The following is an 18,275-nucleotide window of genomic DNA, read 5'->3' as shown; positions in this document are numbered from 1 at the left end:
TGTGTTTGTGTGTGTGTGTGTTTGTGTGTGTATGGGATGCAATTTCATTCCATGTATACATCTGTGTACCTACCGCCATAATCAAGATATGGAACTGTTCTCTCACCACAGAGAAACTTCTTCATGCTACCCCTTTAATTCATGCCCCCCAAAGGTGTATACAGTACATTGGAAATTCTCAATAATTCATATAATCATAATGCCTATTCTTTTCTTATAGTGAGAATTCGCTCTAGAATGCATCAAACCATGAGGTGGCAGTTCCAAGTTCACTGAAGCAGTGAGGTAAGATGAAGCTTAGGGAGCAAAAATAACACTGGTCATTGGAGGGAAATAGAACATTCCTTGTCCTAGTACCATCCACTCATCGTGGAGTGCGCCTTGCATGACCAAAGTCAAATGCAAATTTGGGAGAATCATTTTACTTAAAGGGGCCATGATGAAAATAAGAACCAGATACACCCAGTTGAACTCCAGGATTTAGTATAGAAATTGATAAATATTAATTGATAATGATGAAGTAAGATGTTTGTCATAATGTTCAGAGGACTTGCTAATTGCCTTATCTGTGTATCAGACAGCCTCCAACTTCCCACAGAAAACTTGTTACCTAAGAAATACCCTGTAAAAAAGGCAATATGTATCAGAACTTTGGTAAATATGACTCATAATTATCAGCAGTCCCAAGAGACTATGCCTGCTTCTCTTTTCATGTTGGTGGTATAGGCTAGTGGTTAAGCATATTACTCTTATCAGCCGTGTTACCTTGGCCAAGTGACGTAACATCTCTATGCCCCAGTTTCCTTATCTGTAAACTGAAGATGATTGATTAGAGGCCCTAACTCAGGGTCGTTGCAAGGGTGAAGCACTTAGAACAGTGCCTTACAGAGTATAAATGCTCAGTGTCAATTAATAGTATCATTAATATTAGGACTGGGCCAGCCTTGGGTATCATCTCCCAACAATTGCCCCAAATTTTGCTTCTTTCTGTCAAAACTATTAACATCAGTAAATTTTATATTGAACATATATAGATTTTAAAGGATAGATGTTCTTTTAAATGTAATGCTTCACTGTACAGACTAAGGTTAAGCACATAGGCTCTGGGTTCAAGTCCTAACCCTTACTAATTATAGACTAATTGTACAGCTTGGTCAAGGAAATTCCCTAAGTCATAGTTTCCTTATCTGTAATCAGGGGGGGTAGTAAACAGTACCTTAAACTTGTTGTAATGATTACATGAAGTAATTCATGTAAAGTTCTTGGTATATAATTAGCACTTTATTGATATTAGCTTTTTAAAATTTTTTTTAAAACTGATTCCTGGTTTTCTTAGTAAGTGTAGATAGCTCACGAAGTTCCAGGGGTACTTGGGAGAAGTGACCTTAAACCAAATATAAAAGAGCATTTCTCCAGCCCAGTGACCGGTCACACCTTGAGGACAGAGGACTTGGAGCACCTAACAAAGTAGATTTCCAGGTGCTGCAGAGACTAATTGCACACCCACCCACCCCCAATATCCATCCTCTTCTTCCTCTTAGTAATTAAACCCTGCCACTTCCAGTGTTAGGAGGGCACGTGGCCAGTAGAGCCAGAAGCCAGCTATTCCCAGCTTGCCTTGTAACTAGCTGTGGCCATATTTTTCTGGGAATGGAATGTGCACAACTTCTGCACTTCCTGACAAATTGCTTGCCCTCTACTTCCTTGCTTTTCCCTTCCCTCTGATGAGAATGTGATAGCCCATGGACATGGTCAGGCACCAGCTTCTACCATACAAGCAAGGCCATGTCCCAAAGATTGGCAGAGTAACAAGACAGCATTAATTTGATTCTGTGGACAGCTTTGTGGAATAGAGCTGCCTTCTCCACATTGACCAGCCTGTGCTGTACTGAACTGTTAAATGAGAAGGACGTAAACTTCTGTCTTGTTGGTACCACTATATTTTGTAGTCTCTTGGTTATAGCAGTTTAGACTGTATCTTAACTAATTTATCAGGCCCATCTCCAAAGATATTGAATGCTGGGAAATGTGCATTTTAATAAGATCCTTCAGTAACTGTGGTGATAGCAATTTAGGACTATACTTTGAAAAACACAACACCAATGTGCTCTAAGCAAAATGTTAAGTTTTGGAAAGCAGTCTAGAATTTAGAAGACAGGATCATCCCTTGTGAAAATTTTATTGTATTGGAACTGAAATTTGTTCAAGAATTCTGAAATAATTAACATGCCACCTCATTTCATTTTATATTAGCAGTAAGATTACTTTTTGAGTTAAAGTAGTTGATTTGTGAAAGTGAATGCCCAACGTGTTATTTATAATGTTATTCATAATGATCAAAAAGAGTGAAAATAATATGGTATTTATCAGGCCATTTGTTCAATTCTATATCATGGAATTAAAAGGATGAGGTAATTCTCTATATATTGACTAAGATTCCCAAGATGTATTAAGCTAAAAATAAAAAAATATTGCAAATAAAGGAAACAAGACACAAAAGAATACATATGGTATGACTTCATTTATTTAAAAATCTGAAAATAGGAAAAGTTATAGTCCTTAATGATGTGTGCTTAGGTGGTAAAATTAAAAAGAAAAACAAGGAATTGATTACCCTAAAAGTCAGGATAGTGGAAGTCTTTGAAATGGAGGGTGGGAGAGGGTAGTGATTAAGAGTCATAAGGAGGGCCTCTAAGAGGCTGGCAATGTTTTGCCTTTTCCATCTGGGTGGTGATTGCAAGGGGGTTCACTTTGTTGTTTTGTATACTTATCTATGTATATACTGATTTCACAATAAGAACCTATTTCATATCTGCATTAAGCATATATATATTTTATATATATTCAAGTGTATATTGGGCATATATATGCATATGTGTGTGTATATGTATGTGTATTGTTGTGTATTCATAGAAAATTTCACAAAGGAAACACACACGGAAAGAACTATGGGCATTTTTTATTCCCATATTTGGGTAGTGGGACTGTGTGATAGGGAAATTTTTACTTTGTATTTTACAACTTGCTTTTTACCATAATTTGCATTTTCTCCATAATCATGTGTTACTTTGTTTTAAAATTCTCCCTCAAATATTCTATGTGCATATGATCACTCCATTTTTATATGCTTCTGTATTATTGGCATTTTCTTCATAATCATGTGTTACTTTAAAAATACTTTCTCAAAAGTTGCATATGTACATGTCTGTGTATACATATGTGTATACATATTTATATATGCTTGGAGAGTTCTGGGATGATATTCGTAAAATTCTCTATGTGGTCACCTCTGAGGGGTGCACCTGGGAATAATGCATTAAGAGAGGGGAGAATTTTCACTTTTTACTTTATATACTTCTGAGTTGTTTGAATATTTTCTTTTACAATGAATATGTAGTACTTTTAAATTTATAGCACACACCCAAGGTGGTATATAGTATATTTCAGCATATTTTGTTTTATAGGCAGAATAGACTTGGAGAGATAGAAAGGGTTCTATTTAAAAATGTGTCTGACTTGGCTGGGGGCGGGGTGGGAGTGGTGGAAGGCTTGTCTGTAGGAAAAGATACCATAGAATACAAACTTACACTCTTACCCCAATACATAAATTCCAAAGCCTCTGATAATGGACTACTCTGATGGAATCTTTGAAATTAAACCACCAAGGTAGGAATCCTCAAAACCAAGCACAGGTCTTGGCCTATGGAAGGTAATCAAGTGTTATTTGTTGAATTTATTAATAAACAGTACAATGTTTAAGTGATATTTCACTTGCTAGACTTTCATTGCTTGGTAATGCTATATGCTTTATAATATGTTAGGTTTTTTTTTTTTTTTAGTAAGAGGATTGAGAGGTGGAGAACATTATTGATAGGATACAAGTGAGTGATTTAATCTGCTTTTAAAAGCATAGGGTACTTTTCAAATTGTTAATTAACAATGATACTGTATCCTAATTGTTCTGTGAAGCTCAGGGTAAGTGATCTAAAATTCAATAGGCATGACTTAGCCAGACAAGAAAAATTCCCTTGAAGACGAAATGTATTATAGGGAAACAGCACTAGAATTAGTCAAAGCTCTGATACTGAAACTCTATCTGTAGTCTAGGTAGGTTGAATACTTTTTCGTTGATAATTAGATATTGCCAACAAATGATAATCAATAATAATGTTTTGTTGGCAACAGCGGCAATCAAGTATAGAGATGCAGAAGTGAGCTACTCACTGAAATAGAGCTTTTTTCAAATAACGTCCAGCACTGATATAAAACTGTGCTGCTCAAACAGTAGCAATTATCCACATGTGGCTTCTGAGCACTTGAAATGTAGCTAATCTGATTGGAGATGTCTTTTGTCAAATACACACTAGATTTTGAAGACTAAGTTTGAAAAATAGAATGTAAACTGTTAATATTATTGTTAAAATTTTAATGTTTTAATATTGATTACATGTTGAGATGATAATATTTTGACTGTATTGGGATGAAATTATTAAAATTACCTTCACCTGTTTCTTTTTATTTTTTAAATGTGGTTATTAAAAAAATTAAAATTACTAACTTGGCTCACATTTGTAGCTCATTTGTGTTTCTGTTAGACAGTGCTGGTACAGAAGGTTTGAATTCAGAGTGAACCAAGAACCAGTGTTTTCACTTTCCTTATTTTCCAGACAAGGAAAAGCATCCCAGGGAGGGAAGTGCTTTGCTCAAAGGTGTAAAAATGGTTGGGAAGAAGTGAGGAGTAGAGCCTCCATCTTTCGATTCTCTGTCTCCTGTTTTCTAGCTTATGCAACTGGCCCCTAATAGAAAATCTGAGGCTGGAGAAACAGACTCACTACACACTGGACACAGTGTTCCTTTAACCTTTTATGAGCTAGACAATGATTTTTTTTAAAGTTCTAGGTATTTGGAATAGGATTGAGGGTAGATAGCGGTTATAAGATTTTAACACTTTATCTTACATACTTTTGTGTTATTTTTAAGCCTTGGGCGTATATTACTATTAAGAAAGTCGGGGGAAAGGCCTGGAGTGGGGACAGGGAGTGAGGTAGGTGTTAGATTCAAAAGAAACCTTGGCTTATAATTCAAGTCTGGAGATGTTTGAAGTGGCTTTTTTCTACCATTATCTTCTTTCACATCTCTAACATCCTTAGCTAATTCTTTCTGCTCTCTTTGGGGTGTTTTACTTTTTATATTACTAAAGCAAAATCTACTGGGACTAATTTTTGAATCTGCAGCTGTAGCTCAAAAAACCTATGTTTTGTAACTTTTGTAAGCAGCAGGCCACAGTAATGATTGGTGTTTTTGTCTCAAGAGAATTCAAGTCCTGCCTTCTAAAAGGCACTTGCCAACAGACTAGATGTTTCTATTTGAAGGCATTTGCTACAATAATCCTTGAGATTTTTTTGCTCATTGCTTTCAGAGCTGTTAGTTCTAAAGGCAGATTCTTGAACACAATTTCGGTTAGCTTCAGAACATACACAGCCTCCTTATTGGCACAGCTGTGCTGAGTTCCTGAATGAAGAGATGATTTCCATAGTGCATTTTATAGCCACACACCATTCCTAAGGATAATTTAAACCACAAATTATTTTTATTTGTTATTTCTTTATTGTAGGAGAGAGAGGCATACTTGGCTAGTCTGAAAGGTAGTGTTTACGGCAGCATTTTCTATTTTTGTGGCAGTTTCCTTTGCATTGTTGACTTTCTTTTCAACCCCCAGAACGCAATTTAGTGGTCTCCTAGCCCAAGACTAGGATAAATGCAGGTTTCCAGTGCTTATTAGGAAACTTGGAGTACGTATGAGTATGGTATAAATTCCTCTGTTCCACTTTTAGTCTATATTCTCATTTTCTCTTCTTATTTTATCACTTTCAAGCCTTTACAACCCCTGAAACAAAAAATACAGGCATGCCTAAGAGATTTCACAGGTTTGGTTCCAGATCACCACAATGAAGAGAATATCACAGTAAAGCGAGTCACATGAATTTTTTGGTTTCCCAGTGCATGTAAACGTTGTGTTTACACTATATTGTAGGCTATTAAGTGTGCAATAGCATTAAGTCTAAAAAATCAGGGTACATACCTTAATTTAAAAATACTATATCTCTGGACTTCCCTGGTGGCTCAGTGGTTAAGAATCCACCTGCCAATGCAGGGGACATGGGTTCGAGCCCTGGTCTGGGAAGATCCCACATGCCATGGAGCAACTAAGCCCGTGCGCCACAGCTACCGAGCCTGAGCTCTAGAGCCCACGAGCCATAACTACTGAGCCTGCGAGCCACAACTACTGAAGCCTGTGCGCCTAGAGCCCGTGCTCTGCAACAAGAGAAGGCACAGCAATGAGAAGCCCGTGCACTGCAACAAAGAGCAGCCTCCACTTGCTGCAACTAGAGAAAGTCCATGCGCAACAATGAAGACAACACAGCCAAAAATAAATAAATAAATAAATTTATTTTAAAAAATAATAAAAATAAAAATACTGTATTTCTAAAAAATACTAACCATCATCTGAGCCTTCAGCAAGTTGTAATCTTTTTGCTGGTGGAGGGTCTTACCTTGATATTGATGCCTGTCTTAAGGTAAGACAGCAATGAAGTTTGCCACATCAATTGACTCTTCCTTTCACAAATGAGTTCTCTATAGATTGCAATGCTGTTCAATAGCATTTTACCCACAGTGGAACTTTTTCAAAATTGGAGTCAATCCTCTCAAACCTGCCTCTAATTTATCAACTAAGTTTATGTAATATTTTAAATTCTTTGTTGTCATTTCAGCAATTTTCTCAGCATCTTATTCTACCAGGACCTGCTTCTACCACAGAACCTACTTCTACCAGGAGTAGAATCCATCTCAAGAAACTACTTTCTTGGAGAAGTTCCCTGGAGGCCTAGTGGTTAGGATTCAGTGCTTTCACTGTGGAGGCCTGGATTTGACCCCTGGTCAGAGAACCATTCCACATGCTGCACAGAGTGGCCAAAATACCAAAAAAAAAAAAAAAAAAAAAGAAACCACTTTCTTTGCTCATCCATAAGAAGCAACTCCTCATCTGTTCAAGTTTTTTTTTATGAGACTGCAACAATTCAGTCACATCTTCAGGCTCTAATTCTAATCCTAGTTCTCTTACTATTTTCACCACATCTGCAGTTACTTTCTGCACTGAAGTCTTGAACCCCTCAAAGTCATTTATGGAGGTTGGAATCAACTTCTTCCAAACTCCTATTAAGTTGATATTTTGACTTTTCCCATTAATTACTAATGTTCTTAATGGCATCTAGAATGGTGAATCCTTTCCATAAGGTTTTCAGTTTACTTTGCCCGGATTAATCACAGGAATCACTATCTATGGTAACTGTAGCCTTATAAAATGTTCTTAAATAATAAAGACTTGAAAGTCAAAACTACTTCTTGATCCATGGGCTGAAGAATGGATGTATTAACAAGCATGAAGACAACATGAATTTCATAGTACACCTCCATCAGAGTTCTTGGGTGACCAGATGTCAATGAAGAGTAATATTTTGAAAGGAATCTTTTATTTTCTGAGTAGTAGGCCTCAAAGTGGACATAAAATATTCAATAAACCATGTTGTCAACAAATATACTTTCATCCAGGCTTTGTTGTTCCCTTTATAGAGCACAGGCAGAGTAGATTTAGCATAATTCTTAAGGGCCCTAGGATTTTTAGAATGATAAGTAAACATTGGCTTCAACTTCAAGCCACCAGCTTCTTTGGCCCCTAATAAGAGAGTCCTTTGAAAATTTAAAGCCAGGCATTGACTTTTCCTCTCTGACTATGAAAGTCCTACAGGACATCTTTTTCCAATAGAAGGGTGTTTCGTCTACATTGAAAATCTGTTGTTTAGTGTAGCCACCATCATTCACGTTCTTAGCTAGATCTTCTGGATAATCTCCTGCAGCTTCTACATCAGCACTTGCTGCTTCACCTTGCACTTTGATGTTATGGAGATGACTTCTTTTTTTTTTTTTTTTTTTAAATTGATTTTATTTATTTATTTATTGTTTGCAGTACGCGGGCCTCTCACTGCTGTGGCCCCTCCTGCTGCAGAGCACAGGCTCCGGACGCGCAGGCCCAGCGGCCACGGCTCACGGGCACAGCCGCTCCGCGGCATGTGGGATCCTCCCGGACCGGGGCACGAACCCGCGTCCCCTGCATCGGCAGGCGGACTCCCAACCACGGCGCCACCAGGGAAGCCCATGACTTCTTTTTTTAAACCTCATGAACCAACCTCTGCTAGCCTGAAACTTTGCTTCTGCAGCTTCCTCACCTCTTGCAGCCTTCATAGAATTGAAGAGAGTTAGGGCCTTGCTAACTTACGGTTAAGGTTTGGCTTAAGGCAGGGGTCCCCAAGCCCCGGGCCATGGACTGTTACTGGTCCACGGCCTGTTAGAAATGGGCCGCACAGCAGGAGGTGAGCAGTGGGTGAGCAAGCAAAGCTTCATCTGCCGCTCCCCATCGCTCGCATTACCGAACCATCACACCCCGCCCCGGCCGCCACCACCCCGCCACCTCCATGCGTTGAAAAATTGTCTTCCACGAAACTGGTCCCGGGTGCCAAAAACGTTGGGGACCGCTGGCTTAAGGGAGTGTTGTGGCTGGTTTAACCTATCCAGACTACTAAAGCTGTCTCCATATCAGCAAAATGTTGTTTTGCTTTCTTATCATTTGTGTGTTCCTTGGAGTAGCATTTTTAATTTCCTTAAAGAACTTTTCGTTTGCATTCACAACTTGGCTGTTTGGCACAAAAGGCCTAGCTTTCAGCATATCTCAGCTTGCAACATGCCTTCCTCACTAAGCATAATCATTTATAGCCTTTTTTTTTTTTTTCTTGTGGTACGCGGACCTCTCACTGTTGTGGCCTCTCCTGTTGTGGAGCACAGGCTCCGGACGTGCAGGCTCAGCGGCCATGGTTCACGGGCTCAGCCGCTCCGTGGCATGTGGGATCCTCCCGGACTGGGGCACGAACCCATGTCCCCTGCATCGGCAGGCGGACTCTCAACCACTGCGCCACCAGGGAAGCCCGAGAAAATTCATTTTTAATTCTGTTCTGGAAAACCCACTACATTTGTTTCTGTCAGGTAAACAGCAGGCCTTCTGGCTTGAACAGAGAAGTGAAGGCAATCCAGGAACCAGCTGTTCTGTGGAGACTTTTTTTCCTGTTCCTATATACCTGTAAATGAGTTTACCTAGAAGTAAACAAACAAGTGGGAACAGCTAATCGATTGCTCAAATAAGGATCTCTCTTCCTCTCCCTACCCCATAAGCTCTGAGGCCCACTTAGCATTGAGTTCATTTTTTGAAGTAGAACATTAACTTTTTCCTGCCCTATTTTTAAGTACCACAGGTACTATTAGTGAAGCTGTGTGTGTGAGTGTGTGTGTGTGTGTGTGTGTGTGTAAATGTGTGAGTGTGTGCATGCATGCATGTGTGTTATGGAAGAAGAAGGGGCAGAGGGGGAAGAAAGAATTAGCACTGGTAAGGGAAGTCACTAAATATCTGTCAGCAGGAAAAGAAAGGCCATAGGTAGGATGTGTTTTATGATTTTATTATCAGTAATGTTTATTTCAGGTATTTTGATATATCTTCTATTCTAAAAATTCTTTAGTGTCATTTTGATTTGCCCACAGTGGGTAAGAGCGCAGGCTCTGAAGTCAGACCTCATGAGTTCAAACCATGTTCCAGTATTTCATAGCTGAGTGACCTTAAGTCTCAGTTTCTCCATTTACAAAATTAAGATAAATGTTAGTATCTACACCTCATGGGATTGTTTCAAGGATTAAATGAAAGAATACGTGTAAAGTTCTTAGTACAGTGTCTAACACCAGATAGATGCTAAGTTAATTTAAAAAAATTATTTAGAGAAAAGAAAGGATATTTTATTTTCAATAAACAAGTGATATGATGCTTTTAACTACAACAAGTTTAAGAGATATATTCCTCACAGGAGTTCTAAATCTGTTTGAAAATGTAATGCTCTTAGCCCTTTGTCATATCTTCTAGAATGAGTAGGCCTCTTTGTTTCTCAAAGAACATTTATAGTTTCTGTGTTACATAAATGTTCTACTTGTTCTACTGTACTTGTTTAGTTAAGCACAGGCCTAGCAGCTGGGGAAGTGTCAAAGTCTGAAGAGCAAATGAATTGTTGATTTGAGCTACTGTCTGTTAAAAATTGCTAATAAAACCAAGCAGTCTTACAAACAAGGAAAGTAGTGGTTCTTGAAGGCAAAGGGACCACAGCCTACCTCTTAAATTCACTTTGTATTTGTTTTGTCTTCCTGCAACGATGTTTTTGTTGGCAAAATTACTTTATTATTTTTTAAAATCTGAAAACATGGCATGTCTTTTGGGTTTTTTATTATTGAGATATTTCACACTCTTTGGTTTCGTTATGCAGTGTGACAGTGTGACATACTTAAAAACTAACTCCTCAGTGACTGGAAGGTGTTATCACTTAATTTTAGTAAGGAAACTGTATTGGTTCATATAGCTGTTTTCCCAGCTGAAATAACATAGCAGATAGGTGCTGTTTGAATACTGTTAATTGCTGAAAGTTCTTAAACTAGTAAATAGGCCTGATTAGCTGGAATCCAAACAGTAACCCAAAGAGACCAGACAACTTTTGACAAGATAAACACTCTACTAACCTTATACATTCCCTTTGGATTATCTTCCAATGGTATGAAATGTTAAACTAAAATTTAGTTTTTATATTTAGAAAGACTTCAGGAAAAATTGTTTGGGATATTTGAAACCAAGTTAAAAGTTGTTATGTCCAGTGTATGATTTAGTAGATAATTATTAGTAATTCTGGCCCAGTATCATTTAGTTCATGAGAGCTGAACAGTAAAGGTGAACCAGTTCATAACAGAAAGTCCTGATTTATAAGATCACATTGTACCCTGTCATTTCTGTTTGGGCAATTGCAAACAAACAGTAGTAACTCTAACAAGGGAATGATGAGCTTTTAAGAAATAAATATAATATAGGTTCTTTATTAGGCATCTTAAATCTCAAAACTAAAAAGCTTTCTAGGATAAAACTCCACTTTTACTTAGCATTTGAAATAGTCATTGGAAAAACAACTCTAAAATTCCTTCCATTTCCCAGGTTCTAGAGCATTTATATTAAAATTAACCTTGTTTGGGGTGTTTTATTTAATAAATTTTAAATTGTTTTAATTAAATATTGCTCTTGTGAACCATGCCATCCCCTTAACCCTAGAAATGGAGGCTGGGACACAACAAAAATGACCAGAATGTGATATCATATCCAAAGAGTCAGGAGACAATCAGTTTTAGAGTACTACCAACTCACTTTGTGTACTTAGACAAATATTTTTAACTCTCTGTGCCTCCTATTGATAAGGAAATTTTCTTATCTATGAAGTACAGGGGGTCAACTAGTTTTCTAAAGTTTTTTCCAGCTCAGAAATTCAATAATAAGGTAAATTTTTTTTAAATTGAAAAAATTTTTGTTGTTTTCTTGCCTCACTATTAAAAAAAAGCAAATAGGAAGAAGAAGAAGAAAACTACAGTCTCACTATCCACCATTAAAATTATGGCATATTAACTTCTAGTCTTTTGTTCTATGCTTAAAAAAAAATAGAGTTGAACTCATATAGCATATACATATGCTTAATATTATAATACTGAAAGCTTTTCATAAAATCATTTTTATTTAATTAATTTATTTATTTTTGAAGTATAGTTGATCTATAATACTGTATTAATTTCAGGTGTACAGCATAGTGATTCAATATTTTTATAGATGATACTCCATTTAAAGTTATTACAGGTTAAGGGTTATAATTCCTTGTGCTATACAATATATCCTTGTTTCTTATCTATCTTATACATAGTAGTTTGTATCTTTTAATCCCATACCCCTAATTTGCCCCATCCTCTTTCCTCTCCCCACTGGTAACCACTCATTTGTTCTCCATAACTGTTGAGTCTGTTTCTGTTTTGCATATACATTCATTTATTAGTTTTTAGATTCCACATATAAGTGATATAATATCTGTCTTTCTCTTTCTGACTTATTGCACTAAATAAGCATGATATTCTCTAGGTCCATCCACATTGTGGCAAATGGCAGAATTTCATTCTTTTTTATGGCTAATATTCCATTGTATATTTATATACCACATCTCCTTTATCCATTTGTCTGTTGACGGGCACATGGGCTGCTTCTGTATCATGGCTGTTGCAAATAATGCTGCTGTGAACATTGGGGTGCATGTATCTTTTTGAATTAATGTTTTTTTTTTTTTCCTGGATCTATACCCAGGAGTGGAATTGCTGGGTCATATGGTAATTCTATTTTTAGTTTTTAGAACCTCCATACTGTTTTCCATAGTGGCTGCACCAATTTACATTCCCATCAACAGTGTCCAAGTGTCCCCTTTTCTCCACATCCTTTCCAACATTTGTTTTTTGTAGACTTTTCAATGATTGCCATTCTGACAGGTATGAGGTGATATTGTTGTTTTGATTTGCATTTTCTAATAATTAGTAATGTTGAGCATCTTTTTGTGTGCCTATTAGCCATCTGTACATCTTATTTGGAAAAATGTCTATTCAGGTCTTCTGCTCATTTTTTGATTGGGTTGTTTGTTTTTTTCATATTGAGTTGTATGAGTTGTTTATATATTTTGGATATTAACCCCTTGTCAGTTATATCATTTGCAGATATTTTCTCCCATTCTGTAGGTTGTCTTTTCATTTTGTCAGCAGTTTCTTTTGCTGTGCAAAAGCTTTTAAGTTTAATTAGGTCCCATTTGTTTATTTTTGCTTTTATCTCTTTTGCCTTAGAAGACAGATCCAAAAAAATATTGCTATGATTTATGTCAAAGAGTGTTCTGCTCATGTTCTCTTCTAGAAGTTTCATGGTTTCAGGTCTTACGTTTAGGTGTTTAATCCATTTTGAGTTTATTTTTGTACATGCTGTGAGGAAATGTTCTAATCTCATTGTTTTACATGTAGCTGTCCAGTTTTCCTAGCACACTTGTTGAAGAGACTATCTTTTCTCCATTGTATATTTTTGCCTCCTTTGTTGTAGAATAATTGCATAAACATCATTATTAAATGGCTGTGTGAATATAATTATTTCTTTTCCTATTGGACATTTAAGTAGTATCATTTTTTTTACATTATAAAAAACTGTTTTAGCGAAAATATTTGTATAAGGGTCACTTACGTCTGACTCTATTTAACATTGTTTTCATTGGATGGAGTGTCAGAAGTGGAATTACTAGGTCAAAGATAATAATTTTAATGCTTTTTGTGTTCCAAAAGAGTTAACCAGACTGTATTCCCATTAAAAATATATTACTCTACAGAGTTATGCCCATTCTACCACAGTGTAGGCAGCATTGAATAATTTTACCAAGATTTTAATATTATTCTCCCATGTTTGATCTTTTAGGATTTGAAATTTCAACCAAGTATAAAGCCATCAATTTCATATAGTCAAATTCATTTGCCTCAGAGAAAAAGTCTGTTTCATGATCACAAACTATCTATTGATTGTTGGTGAACTTTAAGATTGCAGGTTGGGTCAGCACAGATTGTGATTATGACTCTATTATAAGGGTATTTTAAGGATAATAATATAAATTTGTCTGTCCACTTTTCCCTGTCTACCTTTAAAAAGTATTTGAGGCAATGTTGGGCTCTGTTTTCAGTAATGGCTGAGTTAGAGCTTACTGAACTGACCTTATTCTGGTTAACAACGGTAGACTCTAGAACATGTGAGTAATAATAATAATAATAATGTAGCTACTTGAAGGCACAGGGCAATGAACAGAAGCGGACAGATCCTGGTAAGAAATACATTCTTAGAGGAGGTGAGAGAAATTAAAGAAGACCTAAATAAGTAAAGAGATAAACCATGTCCACGGGTTGGAGAACTCCACGTCGTTAAGATGGTAACTCTCCCCAAATTGGCATGTGGAGTCATTGCAATCCGAATCAAAATCAAAGCAGGTGAGCTTCTCTGGTGGCACAGTGGTTAAGAATCCACCTGCCAATGCAGGGGATACAGGTTTGAGCCCTGCCGGGAAGATCCCACATGCTACGGAGCAACTAAGCTCGTGCACCACAACTACTGAGCCTGTGCTCCAGAGCCCGCAAGCCACAACTCCTGAAGCCCGGGCACCTAGAGCCCATGCTCTGCAGCAAGAGAAGCTACCACAATGAGAAGCCCATGCACTGCAACGAAGAGTAGCTCCCGCTCACCACAACTAGAGAAAGCCCGCGCACAGCAACAAAGACCCAACGCAGCCAAAAATAAATAAATTAAATAAATACATAAATAAATAAAAAATAATCAAAGCAGGCTTTTAAAAAGGAAATTGACTTCAAGGTTAACATCATTAGTGATGCCACGTGGATAGTAGGTCTCCCCTGATATTATGTGATGAGAAGTACACTTAACCTCTGTGGCATTTTTTTGAAAACCCATAACCCCAGTCTAATCATGAGAAAATCATTAGATAAACCAAATTGGGGGACTTTTTTTTTTTTTTTTTTTTTGCAGTACGTGGGCCTCTCACTGTTGTGGCCTCTCCCGTTGCGGAGAACAGGCTCTGGATGCACAGGCTCAGTGGCCATGGCTCACGGGCCCAGCCGCTCCGCGGCATGTGGGATCTTCCAGGACCGGGGCACGAACCCCTGTCCCCTGCATCGGCAGGGGGACTCCAACCACTGTGCCACCAGGGAAGCCCTGGGGGACATTTTACAGAATACCTGACCAGTACTCCTCAAGACCATTAAGATCATGTGTGAAAAACAAGGAAAGTCTGAGAAAAAGAGAGAGGGGAAATGTGATGACTGAAAGCAATGTGGTATTCTAGATTGGATCCTGGAACAGAAAGAGGATATTCATAGAAAAATCAGTGAAATCGAAATAAAGAGTTTAGTTTAGTTAATAGCAATGTACCAATGTTGGTTTCTTAGCTTTGACAGATGTACCACAGTAATGTAAGATGGTAACATCTGGAAACAGAAGCTGGGTGAGAGATATATGGGAGCTCTCCATACTACCTTTGCAACTTTTCTGCAAATCTAAAATAAAAAGTTTATTAAAGAAAAAAAGAAATTGACAAGCTTGTTTTAAGATGCATGGAAAGGCAAAGGACCTAGATTAGCCAAAACTTTTTTAAAAAAGAAGAATGAGGTATTTAGACTACATAATTTCATGATTTATTATAAAGCTACAATAATCAAGACTGTGTGGTATTGGCATAAGGATAGACATACGGAAATGAAACAGAACAGAGAGCTCAGTAATAGATCTCCATTATAAGATCAAATGAGTTTTGAATAATGTGCCAAGGTAGTCCAATGGGGAAAAGGATAATCTTTTTAACAAATGGTGCTAGAACAATTGAATATCTGTCTGGAAAAAAGGAATTTTGATTCTTACATTAACCTTACACGGGAATTAACTTGACATGAATTGTAAGCCTAAATGTAAGAGCTAAAGCTATAAAACCTCTAAAAAAATAGTAGAAAATCTTTGTGACATTGGGTTAGGCCAGTGGTTCTCAACCAGGGGCAACTTGTCCTTCAAGGGACATTTGGCAATGTCTGGAGACATTTTTGATTGTCACAATTAGGGTGGGGAGCATGCTATTGGTATTTAATGAGTAGAGGCCAGACATGCTGATAAATGTCCTATGACGCACAGGACAACCACACAACAAAGAATTATCTGGTCCAAAATGTCAATAGTACAGAGGTTGAAAAAGCTTGGGTTAATCAGAGTTCTCAAATAGATCACAAGAAATCAGAATCATAAAAGGAAGCAATTGACTTTATGAAAATTTAAAACTTTTGTTCCATGAATGATGCAGTTAAGAAAATGAAAAGGCATCACAGACTGGTAGGAGGTATTTGCAAAACATATATCTGACAAAATGCTTGAATTCAGAATATATAAAAAAACCTCTTATAACCAATAATAAGAAAAAAAAAACAACCTAATACAAATAGGCAAAGGATTTGAACAGATACTTCAAAAAAGAATGTAAGAATATGACCAATAAGCACATGTAAAGATACTCAGCATCACTAGTCATCAGGGAAAAGCAAATTACTACACATTTGATAGAATGACTAAAATTAAAAAGCCTGTCAATATCAAGTGTTGATAAAGATGTGGAGTAATTGGAACTCTCATACATCGCTCGTGGGATTGCAAAGTGGCTCAGCTACTTTGGAAAACAATTTGACATTGCCTTATACAATAAGCATTTACTTACCATAGGACCCAGCAGTCCTACTTCCTAGGTACTTACCCATGAGAAATGAAAACATATGTCCATACAAAAACTGTGAGAGTATGTGAATGTTTATAACCCCAGTACTCATAATAGTCTCAAATGAAACAATCCAATTGTCCATCAACTAGTTAATGGATAAACAAGTTGTAGTATAACCATACTATGAAATTCTATTTGGTAATTAAAAATGGAATGGAATATTGGTACAAAATAACATGGATGGGGTTTCCCTGGTGGCGCAGTGGTTGAGAGTCCGCCTGCCGATGCAGGGGACCCGGGTTCGTGCCCGGGTCCGGGAAGATCCCACGTGCCGCGGAGCGGCTGGGCCTGTGAGCCATGGCCGCTGGGCCTGCGCTTCCGGAGCCTGTGCTCCGCAACGGGAGAGCCCACAACAGTGAGAGGCCCGTGTACCGCAAAATAATAATAATAATAATAATAACATGGATATATTTCAAAAATCTTAAGCTAAGTGAAAGAAGTCACAAAATTATATTCTGTATGATCCCACTCATATGAAATTCTAGAAGAGGTAAAACTGTAGTGATGGAAAATAGATCAGTGGTTGCCTGAGGCTGGTTGTCAAGGGAAGGGATCAACTGCAGAGACGAAATTTTTTGGGGTGCTGGAAACGAGACATGCTGGGACCTGGGACCCTTTGCTGCAGAGCTTGCACCTGGACAAACGTCTCCTCCAGCAACAATGTATAAAGAAACTATAAGGGACTAAAAATAACTGCATGCATGTGCAGTTGGGGCAAATTATGGACAACAAGATACAAAAAGCCCCCACAAATCCAACTGCCACTACTGAAGAACTGGCAGCAAAAACAGGGTGTCGGGAGCAAAAGTAGGGTACTGTGCCTGCCCCCTGCACTCAACACCAGCAAAGAAGTGGGCAAACCTAAGCCAGCCCTTCTGGCCTGACCCCTGGACATACCCCTATCCTCACCCCATATAAGGAACCAGCTTGCACCCGCCATGGGGAGCTAGCAAAGGAACGTGTTACTTGCTTTCACTACCCTCTGCTACAGCAGGGGCCCCAGTAAAGCCTTGTCTGAGTTTCTTGTCTCACCTCTTATCAATTTCTGTTGATTGGGAAAGGCCAAGAACCCTGATCGGTATCAGAAATGTTCTATAACTTGATTGTGGTAATAATCTGCAATTGATTATATGCAATTGTGAAAACTTATCAAACTGTACATTTAAAGGGAGTGAATTTTATGTTAAATTTAACCAATAGAAATATAAACTGAAAAAAATAACTTGAGACTTTGAAATTAATAACACGCTAGTAAGAGAATATGAACCAAATAATAAAGGAAAAAATTAATTATACCAAAAAAAACCCCAAAACAGCTAAAGGTAATTATTGCAATTGAGCATTAAATTTAGCTTCAAGGTTCCTGGTAGATAATAAAAAAATGAAAACTGCATGTTCTATGTACTTTTCATTATGTCATAAATGGAAGAGTATTTGCCTGTCAGAAGACTACACATTTTTACAATCGGGAGAGTAATTTTATGTGAGAATCTTCACATAAGAACGTTAAGTACCACACTGGGCAATATTTTCTAAAGGACTTTAAAAAGTTAGAAATATTCTTCATACGGTTGATTCTTATAATGACCATGAAGAAACCTTTTTTTTTTCTGGAAACAAAAGTAAAGTACAGAGCTTCCCATTGTTCAACCCCTTGGAACAGCTTTTTGGATGTCAGTAACCTGAGCAAGACAATTGATATGAGCTCAAGAACAAAGGAGGTGTGGTTTAAGCGCATGGAGAAGGAGTGAGGTATGATCTAAAAATGAAACTTGTAGGTGTCGACAATTTTATAAGAATAGAACACCCACCCCAGTGGAACTCATCCCACCCCACATAGGGTTTTATATGCTTAAATGTTTAGACAAGCATGGTGTTGAATTCCTAAATTTTATATCACAAGCAGAAAAGACAAGTTCCATTGTTAAGCAT

The 18,275-nt window shown here is 37.5% G+C and overlaps 1 long non-coding RNA gene across 1 annotated transcript in view; it reads left to right on the top strand.

Annotated features, from left to right (window-relative positions):
* The first annotated feature begins 218 nt into the window (after window positions 1-218).
* Window positions 219-18,275, top strand: part of LOC113617315 (uncharacterized) — a 333,278-nt gene continuing 315,221 nt past the window's right edge. The window contains exon 1 of the long non-coding RNA XR_003431581.1: window positions 219-285. This is a non-coding gene — a long non-coding RNA (uncharacterized LOC113617315). The remainder of the gene's footprint in view (window positions 286-18,275) is intronic.

The sequence above is a fragment of the Aethalodelphis obliquidens genome, unplaced genomic scaffold, assembly GCF_003676395.1.
Source record: "Aethalodelphis obliquidens isolate GAN/ISIS:26980383/991018 unplaced genomic scaffold, ASM367639v1 scaffold4, whole genome shotgun sequence".
Lineage (NCBI taxonomy): Eukaryota > Metazoa > Chordata > Mammalia > Artiodactyla > Delphinidae > Aethalodelphis > Aethalodelphis obliquidens.
Note: the sequence above shows the minus strand (reverse complement) of the source record. Positions and strands in the feature narration are given on the sequence as shown.